We start from the raw sequence: 19,380 nt of genomic DNA on the forward strand, positions 1-19,380 counted from the left end.
GAAATTGAGCATTGCTGTTGATGTCCTCAAAGCTTCTCACCTGAAACAAAGGCCCTTCTTTTTAATGCCCCTCCTCTTCCTGTGGTGGTGCAATATAGGATCCCCCAAGGGCAACAGAGAGGGGCACAGTGGACATGGGAGCAGGGTAGGACCTATTTCCAACAAGTCATTACAAAGGAGAGGTTGTCGATGAAATATATGAGTGAAAAAGAAGTCAGGATGGCCCCATGTTGAGAGGAAGGGATAAGCAATGGATATTCCATATGTGCCATTGGTAGCCCCATTAGAGCAATAGGAAGTGAGGAAGGCACCCAAATCATGGGATGGATCCTGGGTGGTGGATTTGTGTGAGGACATGAGGACATGAGAAGTCAGGGTCACACTTAAACACAATTTCCTTGATGATTTTTCCTGTCCACAAGTTTCCTTGGAGGAGGGTCCCTAGCCATGGAAGAGCAATGTCTCTTGAGCAGAATCCCTCTTCTCAGTGGTTATAGGACCACAGGATCATAGGCTGAGGGCTAGAGTGGGCTGGATGACACCCTAAAGAGCCCAGTCCCAATTCTTATCCTAATGCCAAGTCATGGCTCCCTATTTGGCCACCTTTCTAGGCTTATTCAATTAACCAGATTCAATAAATCAAACACCTGTCCTGTGTTAAGTACTAGCGATACAAAGACAAAAGTCCTTGCCTTCATGGAGCTTACATTTTATCGAGGGGAATCGAATCTATGCATGTATACATATGCAAAATATACACGATGTAATTTATTGGGAGGAGGCACTAGCAGCTGGGGGGCGTGTCATTTAGAGGATGGTGCTTGAACTAGAGATTTCAAGAGGGGAGGAAGGCATGCAGTTGCTGTCTGTTACTCTCCTTTGTGCTCTGTAGGTGTGGGTCCAATTGGGCTACTTCCTGTTACTCATGCATGATATCCCAGCTTCACCTCTGTACCGCTGACCAGGCCTTCCCCTAGGCCTACTATGCATTCTCTTCTCACCCTCGAAGCTCATCTTCCCAGAATACCCTGTGTGCCAGTTATTAGGGCCTCCTCTGGCAAATTACTTTGTCTGTTATGTTGTGTTATGGACATGATGCTTTCTCCCCCTCCACAAATACTGGAGTTCTCCACTTCATTTGTGTGCTGTCTATGGGACGGTCTCTGGCCTCCCTGCTCAGAATAGTGATTTATTGGTTACCTTCATGATTGAAGGAGATGCTAAGTGGTAGTTAGAGGTTCATGCAAATCAAGTTCATAGACCTCAGGTCAAGAACTCCTTGCCCTCGATAGAAAATAAGGTCCTTGAGAGCAGGGGCCATTTTGTTTAGCTTCGTTGTCAGCAGCAGTATTGGTGAGAGGGGCAGGCAGGGCCGCCTCTGCAGGTGGGGGCTCCCTGCCTCCTCCCTTCACAAAAGTGTGAAAATGACTTCCCTGCTTGCTTCTGACGAGCTTGGCTTTCCTTTGGAGCCCAGCCCAGGCAAGGCTTCTGCCTTCCAGGGAAGACGGGAATGGGCACCTACTTCCACTAAGCCACTGATCTCTGTGGTTTGATTCGCTCAGCTTCTAGGACTGTTTGCCCAGGGCTTATTGTCTCTCCCTCTCTTCACTGCTCATCTTTATTAAATGTGTGGCAACCAAACCCTGAGCCAGAGTTTACAAAATCTCAGTCATTTCTCTCTCCCCATTTCAGGTCATCTCTTCGTCTATTCCACTCTCTATATGTCCATTCACATAAGCAGGAGCATAGCTTTGATTGGGCTTTGGTTTTAAGTTTCACACACTTATTAGGAAGCCCCTAAAATGTCAGGGCTGCAGCCAGGGAGGGGCGTGCTTTCTCAGAGGAAAAGGGAATGAGTGCACAAAGCTCAGTCTCCCCAGCAGCCACCTGGTTCTTCCTGTCAGATGGGCACAAGCAGACTCAAGACTGGCCTTTGTCTGCATTGCAGCATCTCTGGTGCCTACGGCTTCTCTCTGCCAGTCAAGGAGGATGTAGTGGCAAGGTTCCCCATGAGGCCCCTGGCATCAGCACTCTTCTCCATCCTCAGTGTCAATGTCTCACTTCCCTCTGGGAGGTGGGGGATGCAGAGCTTCATCACTCTCTGAAGACCTCCCAATGAGAAGTGCTGGGGCCAGTGGTCCAGCTCCCAGACTTGGGGTCCTTGTGGTCTCTAGGAGGAGCTAGGGCTCTGCAAGTCCAGTGCCTTGCACATAGCAGGCCCTTAGAAATGCTTGTCCAATTGGCACTGGACTGGCCCAAAGGGAGAGATGTGACTCAGTCTCAGTGGTCTCCAGCCAGGGTGGGGAGATCTGCTCCATGCCCTGTTCTGTCCCCACCAGGGAGAGGGCAGGACAAAGAAACTGCAGATTGATTTAGCAAGGAAAGCAGCCCAAAGCACTGGACTCTGGGCCCTGCACCTATGGGCAGCTCTGCATTACCAGCAATTGCAGGAAAACAGCTCCTTGGGAAATATTTTTATTTATTTATTTTTATTTCCACCCTCTGCTCTCTGCCCACAGTTCCCCAGGCCTTCGTTTCATGAAAACTGAACCAGATTACTTGTTAGTAGGAGGTAAGCCCCATGAACCTGCTTTTACTGAAATAGATCCACAAAAGAAAAGCCGAGACTTGATTGTCATCTCTGTGGAAGCCACAGCTGTGTCCTTCCCAGAGGACAGGTGAGTTTCCGAGAGGTGCAGAGTATCGTGCAGGTGTTTTAGCCTGTTGACCTTTAGGACGGCCCTTGGATAGCTCCACTCATATGTTTAAGTTAGATATTCTATCTTGATTAAGCCCTTAGTAGCCATGAGTAAATGAAAATGTTTTTGAGTTTCCAAATATCTTGTGCTTTGCTCCATTCACCTGGGCTCAGTCAATAACATCCTTTAGTCAAGGTGTGATATGTTGTTTAAGCTAGCATAGCTATCTTTCACAATCCAAAGTCAACAGAACCTTAATTCCCTGGGCCTGAGCCACCCACTGGAACGCATACTGCCTTGTGGAATCGAACATGATCTTTCCATCGATGTTTTGTGGTCATATTGACCTATAACTTTCCCATTTCCACCTGATTTGGAGGGAGTTTGGCCTTTGAGTCTGTAACTCTGTCCTTGTTCCTTCTGCCCTCCATCCCCATTGCTTTGGTTTAGTTCTCCACCATTAAGAATTTGAATTCTCTCCTCCAAGATGTCACTCCATGAGTGGAGAGAGTATTGGATTTGACTCCAGGAAACTCAGCTTTGAATCCCACCTCAGACACTTGCTAGCTGTGCTACCATTGGCAAATCACTTTACCACTCTGAGTCTCGGTTTCCTTATCTGTAAAATAGGATAGTGATACTTGCATTACCTACCTTACAAAGTAGTTATAAGCAAAGTGTTCAAGAGTTGTCAACTTTCTGTCCTGGGGCCAGCTCTCGGGATGGACCTCAAACAGGGGGAGCCTTTCACTCCTACTCTTCTTTTCTGTCTGCATAGACCTCAAATGGAAAGAGAGGGAAACAAAAAAGGAAAGGCGGGGCACAGGATTCAAGTCTAGGGGGAGCAGGATGGGATTGGGCTGGAGCTGAAGGCCAGGTAAATCCTCTGACCCCCCTAGGGTAAGGAAGGCCCATGTCAGTGCATTAGTCAGGATGTCCAGGCATGTAACAGGGAGACAATTCTTGGAAGAGTGGTGGTATGGGAAAAGAGTGTTGATCTCAACACTTTCATGCTGCCCCCAGGCCAGCTCTGCCTTCAGTTCTCATTCCTTAAGTAGCTGACTTTCTGCTAGCTTTAGGGGAGCTAAACCATTTGATGAGCTAATTCACACTAAAGTGTGGAAGACCCATAGTCTAAGATATTCCTCTTAGCAAAGGAATGTACATGTTAAATGAGGATACTAGGTGGTAACTGCATATTAACCCCAAAGCATTAAGGTGCCAGGTGGCCCAGGAGGTATGTGAAGAGGACCAGAGAGTCTCGGGGGATCTGCTTAGAGGTCCCATTTTATAGAGGAGGACACTGAGGCACTGAAGGGGAAGGTACTTACCTGAGCTTATACAGGCACTAAGTAGCAGGACTGAGACTGGAATCCAGACCCTCAGACTTGAGACCCAAGGTTCTTTCCAATGGACTCCGCTGCCTCAATTTGGGGGCAGGTGGGCCTTCCTGAGGTCCCATTATATGATGGAGTGACTTTGAAGGCATGCTCTGGCCCTCTGTCCAAATTGAACAGGGAGAGTATGCAGAAAGTTTTTAATGAACATCAAATAGTTATTTTCCCTGACTTGAGACTCCAGATACAGACGAGATAAGAGGAAATAGTGCATCTTAGACGGGTGGGAATGAAAGCAGCTGTTCTTTACCTGGCAAAGTAAAGAATAGAACATAAAAGGAAATATTCATCGCTTTGAGTCATGAAATTGCCCTCCAGGCTCCAAGGACAGCTTCTATCCAGGCGGGAAGGAAGGATGTTCTTACTGGGAAACCCAATTCGAGAGAAGAACACTGTCTTCTCATCATGGCCCCCTGGTGAGGTAGGTAGATGCCTGCTGTGGGCACTGAGCAACGTGGCTTCTAAACTCCTGCCCTAACCAGAAGGGCATGGTGCAACCCTCCACAGGCAGACTATCAATAGGATTGTAGAAGCCCAAGATCAAGAAGAGGTGCCTTTGGATGAAAGGAGGTCAAGGCAAGATGAGTTGGCCATAGACCAACCATAGACCAATGAGAGAATGATGGTCTTTGGCACTCAAGAATCTGTCCCCCCCCAATGCTGGGGAGACTAGTAGTATGTGCTTAATGAACATTGCTAGAATTGGCTCCAGTTGGGAACTGTGAAGGCAAATTGACTTAAAGCATGTCTTCCTGTGGGAAAAAGGTGGGTCTGTCATGGGGCCATGGGATGTGATGGCCAGTTCCAGGGTTCCACGCTGTGCCTTCATTTAATTGTGCCTCCTTCTGATCTCATGGGCCAAGCAGGACAAGGCCAACCTGTCCCCCACACGCTTACTCTTCAAATGATGGAAGAAAGTTCTCATGCCCTCCTGAGCCTTGTCCTCTTTAGGCTAAATGTGCCCAGTTCCTTCACCAGAGTCTCATCGGGCCTGGACTGGAGGGCCGTCACCATCCTGATCATCCTTCTTCTGGATGGTCTCCAGATAGGGACTGGGCTGGTGATTTCTTGGCATTAGGAATTCCTGGGTGAGGTGAAAACCCTCTGCTTATGCAGGTCAGCACTTCTGAAACAGTGTTTTGGAGAGTTGACTACAACATGAAGAATTAAGTGACTTGCTCAGGCCACTAGGTGGTACAGTGGATAGAGTGCTGAGCCTGGAGTTAGCAAGACTTGAGTTCAAATCCAACCTCAGACACTTACTAGCTGTGTGACCCCAGGCAAGTCACTTCACCTCTGTCTGCCTCAGGTTCCTCATCTGTAAAATGGGGATGATAATAGCACCAACATTCCAGGGTTGTTGTGAGGACCAAATATTTGTTAAGTGTTTATAAAGTACAGTGCCTGGAGGGAATAACATACACATGCATATAGAAATCTATCTTACCCTACAGGAAAGTAGGAAGGGAAGTGAATAAGAGAAGGTAGAGTGGTGGTGATAGAAGGGAGGGCATATTGGGGGAGGGGGTAGTTAGAAGCAAAACACTTTTGAGTAAGGACTGTGAAAGGAGAGAGAGAATAGAATAATGAGGGTGAGGTGAATGGGATGGAGGGAAATACAGTTAGCAATAGACACTGTAAAAAAAATTAAAGCAAGTTTCTCTGATAAAGGCCTCATTTCTCAAACATATGGAGAACTGAGTCAATTTATAAAAATAACAGCCATTCCCCAACTGATAAACAATCAAAAGATATAATCGGTTTTCAGATGAAGTAATCAGAGCCACGTGAAAAAATACTCTAACTCACTACTAATTGGAGAAATGCGAATTAAAACAATAACGAGGTACTACCTCATATCTATTAGATTGTCTAATAGGACAGAAAAAGGTAAATGACAAATTTTGGAGGGGATATGGGAAAAGTGGGAAAAGTTGTGACCTGATTCAATCATTCTGTGGAGCAATTTGGAACTATGCCCAAAGGGCTATAAAACCCTGCATACCCTTTGACTTAGCAATACCACTGCTAGGTCTCTATCCCAAAAGAGATAAAAAAACAAAAAGGAAAAGGACCTATATGTACAAAAATATTTATAGCAGCTCTTTTCTGGGTGTAAAGAATTGGAAATTGAGAGGATGCCTATCAATTGGGGAATGGCTGGACAAGTTGTGGTATGTGATTATGATGGGATACTATTGTATTGTAAGAAGTGATGAGCAGGGTGCTCTCAGAAAAGCCTGGAAAGACATACATGGGCTGATGTAAAGTGAAACGTACAGTGTACAAAGTAACAGCAATATTGTAAGGTATCAGTTGTGAAAGACTTAGCTATTCTCAGCAATACAACAATCCAAGAAAACTCTGAAGGACTTATGAAAAAATGCTATCCGTCCCCAGAGAAAGAACTGATAGAGTGTGAATACAGACTGAAGCAGACTTTTTTTAACTTTCTTTATTTTTCTTGGGTTTTTTTGGTGTACGTTTTCTTTCACAACATGACTATTATGGAAGTGTTTTGCATGACTACACATGTATAACTTATATTGAATTGCTTCCCTTCTCAATGAGGTGGGGTGGGGAGGGAGGAAGGGAGATAATTTGGAACTCAAAGTTGTAAAAACAAATGTTAAAAATGGTTTTTACATGTAACTGGGGAAAAATAAAAAATTAAAAAAAGAAAAAAAATTGGTTAAAAAAGTACAGTGTCTGTCATATAGCAGGCACTAAATAGATGCTTATTCCCTTCTCCTTCCTCCCCTCCCCCACAGGGTCATAAAGTTAGTATGAGTCCAAGTCAAAACTTGAACTCAGGGCTCCCTGATTTTGAGAGTTGACTCTCTCCCCATTATCGCAGGCTATCAATAATCTGCATAAAATGTGATATTCAGAACTGAACCCCTTTTTCAGATGAGGGGAGCACAAGTCTTACCCCTACCGTATACTTCTTGTAATGCAACCTAAGATGGCTTTAGCTTTCTTGGCTGGTACTGGCTGCCTGAGCGCTGTCCAATAGCATCAGGCCAGGCAGTTGGATGGGAGATTTAAGTCCAAACAGATGTCAGGATGATGGAGCAGAAAGAGCCCTGAACTGAAGTCTAAAGATGTAGATTTGAGTCCCACTTATGAGCTGTGTGATCTTAGGTAAGCAGCTCAATCATCCCAAGCCTCAGCGTCCACATCTGTAAAGTTCAGAGACTAATAATACCTTATATAGCTGTTGTAATGCTCGAATACAGTCACAGAATGGTAGAGAGAATGTATGTGAAACCATTTGGTAAGTGGCACTACTCGGATGTGAAAGACAGTAATAATAGAAATAGTGATAATAATAATAAATACCTAGAACTCTGGCATAATGCCCAGATTCCACTCTGATGTAGAGGCAGAGCTATCTCTAGGATACCAAAAATGTGCTTAGCTTAACTATGGTCCACCATGGGTAGACACCCCATCGATCTAAGCTAGACAATCCAGTAGAGTGAGCAAATACATGTATGTTCTCAGTAGAGTAGGAGAGGGAAGAAATCACAGAGCTGATAGGACCTTAGAGGTCATCCAGTCCAGAGATGGCAAACACAAGGCTCTAGTGGCCAAACTGAATTCAAACTGAATTGGGAAATATTTAACAAACTAAATCAAATCCCATCAAATATAGATAATGTTAATGTGTGCTTTTCTAAGTCAATATGTGGCCTACAGGGATCCTTCTGTATGGTTTGGTGGTCCTTGTTTTGATTTGAGTTTGATCTCACTGATCTAGGCTAAGCCCCTCATTTACAGCTAAGGAAATAGAGGCCCAGGGAAAGGAAGTGACTTGTTCAGGGTTGCATAGCTAGTAGCAGGAACAGGATTTGAACCCAGGTCTTCAGGGTCCATTGTGTCTCCCGTTTGATGAGAGCCAAGTGAAAACTAAACCACGAAAGAAGGGCCAATTGGACCAGAGTTAAGGGCTGTGAACTTGTTTTTTAAATATATTTTTATAATTGCATTTCATTCATTATAATCCTAGGTATTCAGCCTTCTGCATTTAACATCCTTATTGGGAGCCTGACTGCTGAAGGGGCCTTGGGGAAGTTGAAGAGCACCTGGCCCAGAGGCCGGTGAGCTGGCCAGTGTTCAAAGGTTGAAAAGCCGTTCCCATAGGATAGACATGGGAAATCCAAGGCTTTTGCTAAGTTGCCATAAAAACATTTGCTTTTTTTTTTAAAGTTTGAATCTTTGGAAAACAGTCTCCTGCAACTTCTTGCTTTTCCTTGGCTTAATAGGTCGGGCAGTGATTGCCAGGCTTCACAGCTGAGCTCCCTGAGCCTCCTGGGATGCTGAGAACAGCCTGGCTTCTTGCTTCTCAGACTCCCTAAGAACTATTCTGCCAGGGGCCGAAGGGAATGATGTTTATGGCTTCCATGATGGGTTTTTCAATGCCTTCCAACAATGCTTAATGAGACAGATGGGAGGAATGGCTTGGCTCAGAGCAGCAGAGGTAAGAGGCCACTTCCTTTTACTATCTCAACAAGACTCAGAATGAAAGAGATGTTCTGATTTCCCTGCAGAAGGAAGAGGGAGTTGGGGCCCTCACTGAAGAAATTTTACAAGCAATAATTCTGCCAACCTTCCGTCTTAATGGCCCAGGCGATGCTTGTTAAGAATGTGTAACTGAATTTTTCTTCTGTGGCCATGGAGAAAATAAAAGCCAAAGGAATTAGATTCCTCAGCATGGTTTTATTTATTGATCAAAGCTACTAGAAGACCAAAGTTATGAGAAATAATGGAAGTGAATGCTTGAACCCCACCTCAGCTGATACTCTCTAGCTGTAATCATTTGACAACATAATTCTGAGGCATCTCCAACAGTGCCTAGCATTGGAATTGTCAGAATATACACCTAGAGTGGGGCCAAGGCTCAGTGCACACCAAGCTGATGGACTGAGGGCCGCTTATCGTGGAAATCGAACCAGGAAGATGTGGGGTGAACGACCTCATGACATTACAGAGGGCTTGGAGACACCGGGTTGGTATTTGACTACAGTGTCTTCACAGCATCTTTGCAAAATGATGTTGGCTGTGGCATCATCACGAAGGGCATATTGGTACAGAGGTAAGGTGTTCTGGTTGTTCCCTCCCAGTCCCGGCCCAGGAGTCGGGGAATAAACTGGCCTGAAGATTTTAGCATGGAGCTGGCTTATTTCTCTTCTCTTTGGGCAAGGCTGACAAACTATTTAGGTGGTGTTGTGCGAGTCTCAGAGATTTCCAGGTCAGCTCGAGGTTTATGTGTCCCATAGACTTTGCTGCAATCATCAATGCAGACAATTCGGTCCCTATCTCAGAAGAGTGATTTCAAGTTTACTTTCGCCTGAGCCATCAATGAGGCCGCAGGAGGCCAGGTCTGTGTAGTTCCTTGGAACCCAATATTGTAGGTGTATTTCTGTTTGCTACCTGCTATGGTCACCTCCCTGGTTCTTGGTCCCTTGTTTCTTTGGTTCTTTGCATGTGGACACCTGCACCTAGCTCACACAATATGTTACCCAGTCTCTTAAGAGACCAGTAAGTGAGATGGCACAATGGATGGAGTGTTGAGTGTGGAGTCAGGAAGGTCTAACTGAAATCTGGCCTCAGACACTGACAGACTGTGTGACCTTGGGCAAGTCATTTCCCCTCCTGCAGGCTTCAGTGTCCTCTGTTAAACTGAGGGAGTCAGGCTAGCTGATTTCTGAGGTCCCTCCCAACTCAGAATCTGTGATTCTGTGAATGATTCTGAGCAGAGCTTAGCAAGTGGTGATTAAAGGAGATTAGGCTCAAACATACCTCACCCCCACCCCCCACCATCTGTTTATTTAAAGCAATGTCTCCCTGGTGTATTAGAGTCATCACTGCCTGGAAAGGCTGTGAGCTACTCAAGGATCAGAGATGGAAATTGCCTGCCTCTTGTCTTGTATCTCAGAGCTGGAGTTTCTCCTTTCTCAGCATCTATATGGCCTACAAATTCTCAACAGTAGCAGACTCTTTTGGCTAATGAGCCATCGTGCTTCCCAACAAACCAGGGGTTCTTAACCTCCTTGGATGGGAAAAAAAATCTGTCTTTCATTTTGAAGTCCGATGTCACATTCCCTTCGATTAGCAAAGTAGAGCACAAGCCATTATTATCCTGCACAGGGGTCCATAAGCTTCTTTCCCAGACTGCCAAAGGACTCCGTGACAGACAGGAGAAAAATCCCTGCTTCAGGTGGGGCAGTGAATAGAGTGTGGGCCTTGAAGTCTTAAGGCTTGCGTTCAAGGCCTGCTCTGTCACTGACTAGCTGTGTGGCCTTGGACAAATTACTTTCCATCTCTGGGTTTCAGTTGGTTCATCTGCTAGATAAGAGGGTGACAGTCACTGATTGTGGAGGCTCCTTTGGTCTTCCATTGTCTAGGGGCCCATTGTGAGTGTGGTAATAGTCTGAGGACATTAGCCCATGTTTCCCAGACTTTTTTCTATAGAGTTCTTGATATGCGTTCAGAATTCTTTGAATTCCTTGAAGGAAAGGCACTATGCAAATTCCAGGAGTGCCTCATCTTTAGGATGTGGGACCTTTATCTTTCTCTAGCCCTGACTCATTAACACTTGTGTGGACTTTGGGGCCAATGGCCTTGCTTTTAATATACCTATTGTCACAAATGCTTTTTTTCTTAATGAGATAGTAGGCTCTAGGGGGTAATTTCCAATGGACTCATTCCAGGAATGTATCAGGGAAGTTTTCCCAGTACTTTTCAGCCTGAATTGCTTGTCACACTTCCAGGCTGGAGCCTCGTGCCTTTGCTTGCCTGTTGTGGTTGTGGATGGATCACAGGGGGCCGTGGTGTTGTTGCTCATGACTCCCTTGTTGGGCCTGCCCCTGGCTGCCCTCCCTTCCCCTGTGGAGACTCGCCATCAAGACTGGCCTTCCATACTGGGCTGGGGAGATGCACTGGCATGGCTCTTGTCCCTAGTCTAGGCCACTCGCTCTTCCTAATCTCCGCTCTTGACTCAGTTCTTCCTCTTCCAATCACTTTTTAAAAATACGTTTTTATTTCTATTTTTTGTTTCTTACATCACCATAATATCCCATGTAGCCCTTCCCTTCCAATCCCTAAGCCAACCCCGTTGCACACACCTGGGAGCCAGTATTGGCTTTGACACTAGTGCTAAGGGGACATCTCGATGTCTCTTGAGTAAGCCTAGGGAATTCCTAGCACCGGGAGCACCTGTGGACCCCTGCAGCCTCAGGCATCCGGTTTCCTCCCCACCCCTCTGATGCCATAGGAGGGGCAGCAGGGTGTGGCAGCCAGGATGCTGGACTTGAAATCAGGAAGACCTGAATTCAAATTCTGCTCCTGACACCTGTTGCCTGGCTGACCACATCTAAACTGATCCTCATTTTCTTCAGTTGCAAAATATAGATGAGACTAAGGTCAGAGGATCTTGAGGAAGTTCAAACGAGATCATTTATGTAAAAGCCCCTTCAAACCCAAGAGCATTATGTGAATGTCAACCGTTGTTCTTATTCTGAGACTCTATCACTTGTCAAAGAAAACCTCACTCCATGAATAAGATGCTATAGCTTTGGAGGACCCCACAGAGGGCTCCTGATAGCAAGTTATTAATTCAGGCCAGAGACGAAAGAGCCATCCCTGCTGGATCACAAGGCCAGCCCCTATGCACCCTGAGGAGCTGAGGGACAGTCAGTCCTGCCCCATGGCCACCTGGGAATTGACTGAGCTGTTGGTCAAGCTTTCTTCTGTAGGATGAGCATCCTCACAATCCAGTCATGCTAGACTTGCCCAGATGGGGTCACAACCCACAGTTTAAGAGGCACTGAAGGCGTCACAAGCAAAAAAAGTTTCAGAAGCCTTGATTGACAACCCTACATTTTTCAGATGGTCAGTCCAAAGCACTTCCCTGTATTTCTAAGTAATTTTGAATATATTTATAATATTTGAATATATTTAGCACTGCCCACCACCCCCCACTCCCTCAGAATTCTGCTGTCCTGAATCTTAACCCAGGAGGCCAGTCAATTGATTATGAGGAGGAATTGGGGGGATAGGGCTTGAGCCAGGGGGGAAAAAGTCATGCGAGAAACTGCTTTGAAAAAGAGCTTCCTGCATTGTTTGTAAGCTTCAGAATTACCCAGGTAGGAAATCATTGCAGAATGAGCCCTTTCTTTCTGTTGATGAAATTCTGCTGATGGAATTGATTATCTGTCTAAAATTTTCTTTTTCAAATTGTGATCTTCTTCTGGGAAGAGCTGTTATCCCAAGATGGTAAAGAACTGAGCGCAATTAGTCACTATTGTGCTCAAAAAGTCTCAGTGGCTCCCTAGTACCTATAGTATGAAACACAAACTCCTCCATTTGGTATTTAAAGCTCTTTACAGTCTGACTCCTATCTGTCCAGACAGATTTCTCTTTATTTCCCTTCAGACACTCTATGTTTCAGCCAAAATGGTCCCTTTGCCACTCCCTGGTAGAATGACTGGAGTGACCATAAAAGGAGGCTCAAAGGAGGATGCCCTCCTTCATCCAAACTCGTGACCTTTAGGCCCTTTCTAGGCCCTGCTATCCTCAGAGCACGTTAGCTAAAGAACTACTCAACCTACAAGCTAGAAACAGCTTGAAAGCAGGGTAGGGAGCATTCTTCAGGAAAACTGACCAGGACAGAGATGGTCAGCAGTTCAAGGCATTGTTGTTGTTTGTTTGCTTCAGTTGTGTCTGACTCTTTGTGACCCCATTTGGTTTTTTTTTTGGCAAAGATACTAGAGTACTTCCTTCTCCAGCTCATTTTACAGATGAAGAAACTGAGGCAAACAGGGTTAAGTGACTTGCCCAGGGTCACCCAGCTAAGAAGTATCTGAAGCCAGATTTGAACTTGGGAAGATGAGTCTTCAGGCCAAGCACTCTATCCACTGCATCGCCCCCTAGTTACATTATTAGAATTTTGAATTCTCATTAGCTGAAGTCCCTGAGACCTTCAGTGAATACAAAGGAGGAGTCTCCCACAGCAGCTGGTGGAACAGTGGGTAGAACTTGGAGTCTGGAAGACTTGAGTTCAAATCCTACTTATTAACTGTGTGACCCTGGGCAAGTCCCAGTCTCTCTTAGCCTTAGTTTCCTCACCTGCAAAATGAGGGTAACAACAGCAGCTATCATTATTATTATTATTATTATTATTATTATTATTATTATTAATCAGTGAGGCAATTGGGGTTAAGTGACTTGCCCAGGGTCACACAGCTAGTAAGTGTCAAGTGTCAAGTGTCTGAGGCCAGATTTGAACTTAGGTCCTCCTGACTTGAAGGCCAGAGGTCTATCCACTATGCCACCTAGCTGCCCCACCAAGCCTCATTTTCTTGGTACCAAGTCTCACCTCCAGATTGGGGCAGGATGGTTCGATGATCAGAGAGCTAGATTTGGTGTCAGATGAGCCATGTTCAATGCCTGCCCTCCTTTAGGACCAAAGTATCAGGGATTTCAAGTTGGAAGGGATCTCCCACCCTCAATTTGCATTTGGTGGAACTGAGGCCCGATGAGGTTCAGTGACGCAAAGTTACCCAGGTAGCATTTTAACCAGGTCCTCTGACTTCAGAGAATTGTTTTCTTTTCCCTGTGTCATTATGGTCTTGAGAAAGTCTCTTTCACCCTCTAGGCCTCAGTTTCTTCCTCTTAATGTGAGGCAGCTGATTAAATGACCTTTGAGCTCAAAATCTGTAATTTTATGGTTTAGAACTCACAACTCATATACTCTCTCTTAGAGAGAAAAAAAAACATCCTTCCTGCCAAAAAAGCTGAGTCCACATACTAGCCATGTGGACAAAGTCCTTGTGGGATATTCTGAACCCCCTACAAGGAAGTTCTTTGGGCTAGATGCATAGACACATTGTACCACCTTTTCCAGCTGGGGTCCTGCCTCTAGAGATAAGATCATGAAGATAGATAGATCTTTTACAAGAAGCAGAGAATCTGGATGGTCTTGCCAACTTGAGTGTACATTGGGTAAGGAGCCTGGGAGCTTAGCCTCACATCCCAGAAAGCCAAGGTTGGGGCAAGCTGATAGGGGAGAAGAGATCAAAGAAGAGGGTGTAGGTGCCCATCAGCAAATGGGGGAAGTGAAGAAAGAGCAGGCACTGAGGACCAGAAGCAGCTAGGAAGCTCCTTTGTAACTTTCCCCAACATGGCTCCCTGTAGAGGCCCTAAGGAAGGGTAGGGAGCTTCTTCCAGGGACATTAGGGAAGGGGCAGAGGAAGATGTGCCCATATCTGCCTGACAGGCAGCCAGGATGGAAGGAGTTAGCAATGTGTGACAATGATTAGCAGGATTAGCAATGAGGGTGCCATGGAGCCAACCTTGGGCCTTGAAGCTCAATGAAAAACAGTGAGGGGGAACAGGAGGCCAGTCCATGGCCTCAGTTCTGGAACTCCAACTTACCAAGCAAAGCTGGCTTATGACCTAAACCTTTGGGCTCCTTTTGCTTCTTAGGAATTTCTCAGAGCTAAGACTGCAATCCAAGCATTCGACTCCAAGTAGGCCAAGCCTACATCCAATTTCCTAACACCTCACCCTGAGCTGCAGGAAGCTATAATCACCCAGCTGTAAATTTCTGCCCATCATGAACTCTGGGGCACTTAATCCTCTGCAGATTTTTGTGTGGTTTTAATTGCATGTTGTTATGAAAACCAGATATTTCCCGCTGCCTAATATTGGGACCCCCACAAACCATTTATTTGAATCTATTAGTACAGTATTTCAGCATTCAGCTGTCATTAAAAAACAAGTGTAATTTTTGAATGGAATTAAATATTCAATGAGAGTAATTGACGTCATTCCTTAAACCGTCATCCACCAAAAAGGGAATGGGACACCTGAAGAGGGCTTTCTGTAAGTCGGTGAGACTCAGCATTGTTGGGGACAACCTTGAGAAATCCACAAAGACAACAGAGGGTTCACTGAATGCCTCTAGGATTGGCAGGGAGGTGCTCTTGGGGAAGTCACTTGTCTCTGGGGGCTCAGTCTCCACTTCTGCAAAATACATAGTGTCTGTACTCTCAGGGCTCTCTAAACTTTAAAGTACCATAGAAAACCAAGTCATTATGGGTATTTGTGAGTGTTCAATTCAGTCTGAAAAACATTTATTAAGCAGCTACTCCATGTTAGGGACTGTGCTTGACTCTGGGCACCCAGAGGCAAGAGGAAATTGCCTTCAAAGAGCTGACCTTCTCCTGAAGGCTGGCAGCGTGGACATGGGGAAGTAGATGTGAGATAATTCTCTGCCTCTTTTTCCTCATCTGTGAAATGGAGATGCTAATAACACTTGTGCTACCACTGGGCAGGGTGGTTTGAGGAAAGCACTTTGTAGCCACAAATGTGATTATATAACGATGCTTAGCTCTGGGCTGGACCAACTCTGGACAAGCCGTACTGCGCTGGAATCAAGCCTGGAGAGGAACTCGTCTTTGCTGGGGTACACTGAAGCAGCCCGTGCTTAGTGCAGCACCTAGCACATCAAAGGTGCTTAATGAATGTTTATCGCTTGCTTGGGGCAGCCACAACTTTCCTTGCTGTGTCCCTGGGGACTCCAGCCCAGCGTGGCCACCCCGAACCTCTGTTTTCAAAGACATAAAAGGGACAGTCTTCGAAGATGATTTACTGGGCCTGGCTGGGCTTTAATGCCGGCCAGGGGAGCTCTCCTGGCTGCTCTGGCTGGCTGGGGAGATCATCGCCCTGCAATCTTGCTTACTCTCACTGCTTTGTTTATGAGCTTCTCAAAGGTCATCTTTATGGAGCAGATGCTCCCTGTATTTCAATATCAGCTGAAATGGACTGAACAAAGTTAGGCACAAGGAATGTATAGCCTCAGAGGGCAGGTTCCTAGATTTCTGCAGTCACAGAAAGCCTCCCACTGTAACCCCTTTGCAGTACCTAGATACCAGGGGCACTCACACAAACCTGCGCTGCCATGCATTATTCATTCTCTTGTGCCATTTAGCTCATGGCCTTTTTGGGGACTCCTGAATTAGGACCTTGGGGTCCTCCTTTCTCATTGCTAGGATCAAATATGGACGCACAGAACCTAGGAGTTGGAAGGAGGTCCCAGAGGCCATCAAACCCAAGTCGTATGTGACCAAGACAGCAAGAGCATTGCCCTGTGGTGAGTGGGAGCACACTACCTTGCTCACGCTACTTTGGTACAGGTTTCATTGGGAGGAGGCTTTTCTTCCACAGATTCCCCCCACCACCACCATGGCCCAGTGTTCTACCCTCTGGGGCCAAGTCAAGCAAATGAATAGGCTGGTGGTACCTACCAAGCAGGAGCCCCACACCAGATTATCTGATATTGTTGGCAAGGAAGATCAGAGAATTTGAAAGCTGGAAGGACGTGGGCAACCAACTAGTCCAACCAGACAAGAATTCCAACAAGTGACTGTCTAGCTTTAGGCTGGAAGGGTAAATAATAATAATAACAACAATAACAATAACAATAACAAATAGCTAGCATTTAGGTAGCACTTGAAGGTTTGCAAATCACTTTGCAAATCCCATTTAATCCTCACAACAACCCTGGAAGGTGGGTGCTAATTATCTTCATTTTATTGATAAGGAAATTGAGGCATACAGAGGTTAAATGACTTCCCTAAGGTCACACAGCTAGTAAGTATCTGGGACTAGACTTGAACTTGGGTGTTCGTGACTCCAGGTCCAGCATTCTACTCACTGGGTCACCTGGTTGTCAGTCTGGGGCAGATCAAAGATGGCTGAGGAAATTGAACTCCAAAGTAGGTGAGGAAAAAATAAGACTTGGAATGTGCTAAAGTCTCCTGGCCTGGAATAACTTACTCCCAAAGTACTACCAGATTTTGTGGACGGATTCTTGAGCTGCCATTGATGAGAGAGTGGTAGAAGTGCCTGGGGCCTTATGATGAGGGCATGGGATGGGCAGAACCCAAGGTGGATTTAAGAAACTGCAGACCTTGATGTTAGTTGCCAGCAACATAATGGGACAGGAGATCTAAGTACAAGGACTGGTAGGCCTTGTGGGCTGGGGTGCCATAGCTTGGGGGAAGGAAGGGAGATGGAATGAAGAGCATAAAAGTGTGCTGAGAGGGCCAGGTTTATCTGGGCTTCCCTCTGGTTTTATGGTTAAATCTCCATAGATGGTCTCTTGTAGTGGTCTCTCGTGGTGTGGCAGCAAGCCTTGGGCCTTCAGGCCATGCCAATGAGACACCAAGTGGAAAGGTTTCATGTTTGGGCCCAGGGATGGACTGTGGGTCTGTTGTCCAAATGGAGAGACATTAGCCTGGCTGTGGGGAAGCTGCATGTTTCAGCCACGAGAACTCTTGAAGACCATGTACTGGGCTATTGAGGGCCTGTCATTTACATCAGTGGAGGTCTAGGTGGCACAACACACAGAATGTTGGGCCTGGAGTCAAGATGTGCATTCAAATTCAATCTCAGATACTTCGTAGCTGTGTGACCCTGGGCAAATCACTCTGTCTGCCTCAGTTTTCATAACTGCAAAATAGAGATAATAATAGTGGCTACCTCACAGGGTTGTGGCGAGGATCAAATAAGATAATATCTGTAAAGGTCTTAGGTAGTATCTGGAACATAGTAGGGGTTCTGTAAATGCTTCTTCCCTTTCCAGTGGGTGGAAGAGATCCAAACAAGCAAATCCCAGAAAGGTACATGGGGCTGGCAGAGGGAGGCTGAGTGGTGGCCTGGTCCTGCCAAGCTCTTCTGGCCTACATGATCTTTCTCCAGATATATATCTGTAGGCTATGTGTAGGCATGAATGTAGGGATGTATTCGCTCCAAAATAAGTGAGATCAATTTGAGATGGCCAATCACCAAATGGCCTGGAGTGTCTGTTTGAAATTCCCCAAAAGGAGGGACCTCAATCTCTTGCTCTAGGAAATGAAAATTTTATGTTATTAGACAGTTTATGGATTAATTCCAAAACTCATTTTTTGGCAAGTGCTGAACATCTTAGCATAACTAATAGATACAAAACCTCATCTGAGAACATGTAATTCAGCATGAAAGTGCAAATCAAGATTAAAAGAAGAAATTAGCCATTATCTTGCCATAGCAAAATCCTCAATTGAGTCTAGAATTGTTTTTCCCTTCTTTGGCATGGGTTAGGGTGGGAAATGACAGTCTCTGAGTAGATGCCAGGTAAGTCAAGGGTTGCTCGAGGCTGGCGTTTTGTCTCTGCAGCAGAGGTGACTACCTAAGGGCCCTGATTTGTGAGGCTCCTGAAGAGATCCCCACTGGCATGAGTGAATTTCCCTTATTTGGGAACTGAGCTATAAATATGTCATGTGGGATGGCTACCAGCAATGTGTGGCACCTGCCCTTCCACCTCCAAAGGATGGCTCAGATTAGCCAGCCACTAAGGGCGTTGATCAACGAGGCCTGTGCTCTTGGAATGCCTGCTCCATCTTCCACTTCTTCCTGTCCTCTGCCTTCATCAGACCACATCCGGAGTATTGTGTTCCCTTCAGGGCCCATAGTTTAGGAAGAACATCGATAAGCTGAAGAGTGTCTAGAGGGGTGCAACCAGCATGGGGAAGGGCCTGGAGTTCATGACAGATAGGAACATTTGATGGAATTGGACACACTTAGATTGGAGAGGAGAAGATTCAGGGGCAACATGGTAGCTATGTTCAAGTATTTGAAGGGCTGTCATGGGGAGGAGGGACTAGACTGTTCTAGATTGCCTAGCCCCACAGGATGGAACCAGGAGCACTGGGTGGAAGGTCCACAGGGATGCATTTAGGCCTGAGGTTAGGAAGGGCTTCCTAACCATGACAGGTGGCCCAAAGTGGGCTGGGCTGCCTTCAGAAGCTGTGGCTGCCTCTTCCTTGAAGGGCTTCAAGCAGAGGCTGAGAGACTACTGGTTGGGTATGTTGAAGAAAGCTTTCTTTTTTGGGGTATGGGTTGGACTAGCAGGCTGACAAAGTCTCTTCCAACTCTCAAATTCTTTGAAATACTTGGCTAGCTCTCCTGGCCCTCCCAAGGCTTCTCTTCCCTGGGCTGAACATCTCTGGGTCCTTCAGCTGATCCCGATGTGCTATGGCCTTAAACCCTTCCCATCCTGGTCACCCTCCTCTGGATGCTCTGTGGCTTCTCAATGTCCTGCCCGGGACCAAACGCCGTACCTCCTGTGCGGTCTGACCAAGGCAGAAGACAGCAGGACCATTGTGAGCAGCAGCACTTAATGAATACTTCAGTCCTTGCTGTCTTATTCTGTTTCTATCTCACTTTTAGTGCCT

The sequence above is a fragment of the Vombatus ursinus genome, unplaced genomic scaffold (assembly GCF_900497805.2).
Source record: "Vombatus ursinus unplaced genomic scaffold, bare-nosed wombat genome assembly UNPS02004337.1, whole genome shotgun sequence".
Lineage (NCBI taxonomy): Eukaryota > Metazoa > Chordata > Mammalia > Diprotodontia > Vombatidae > Vombatus > Vombatus ursinus.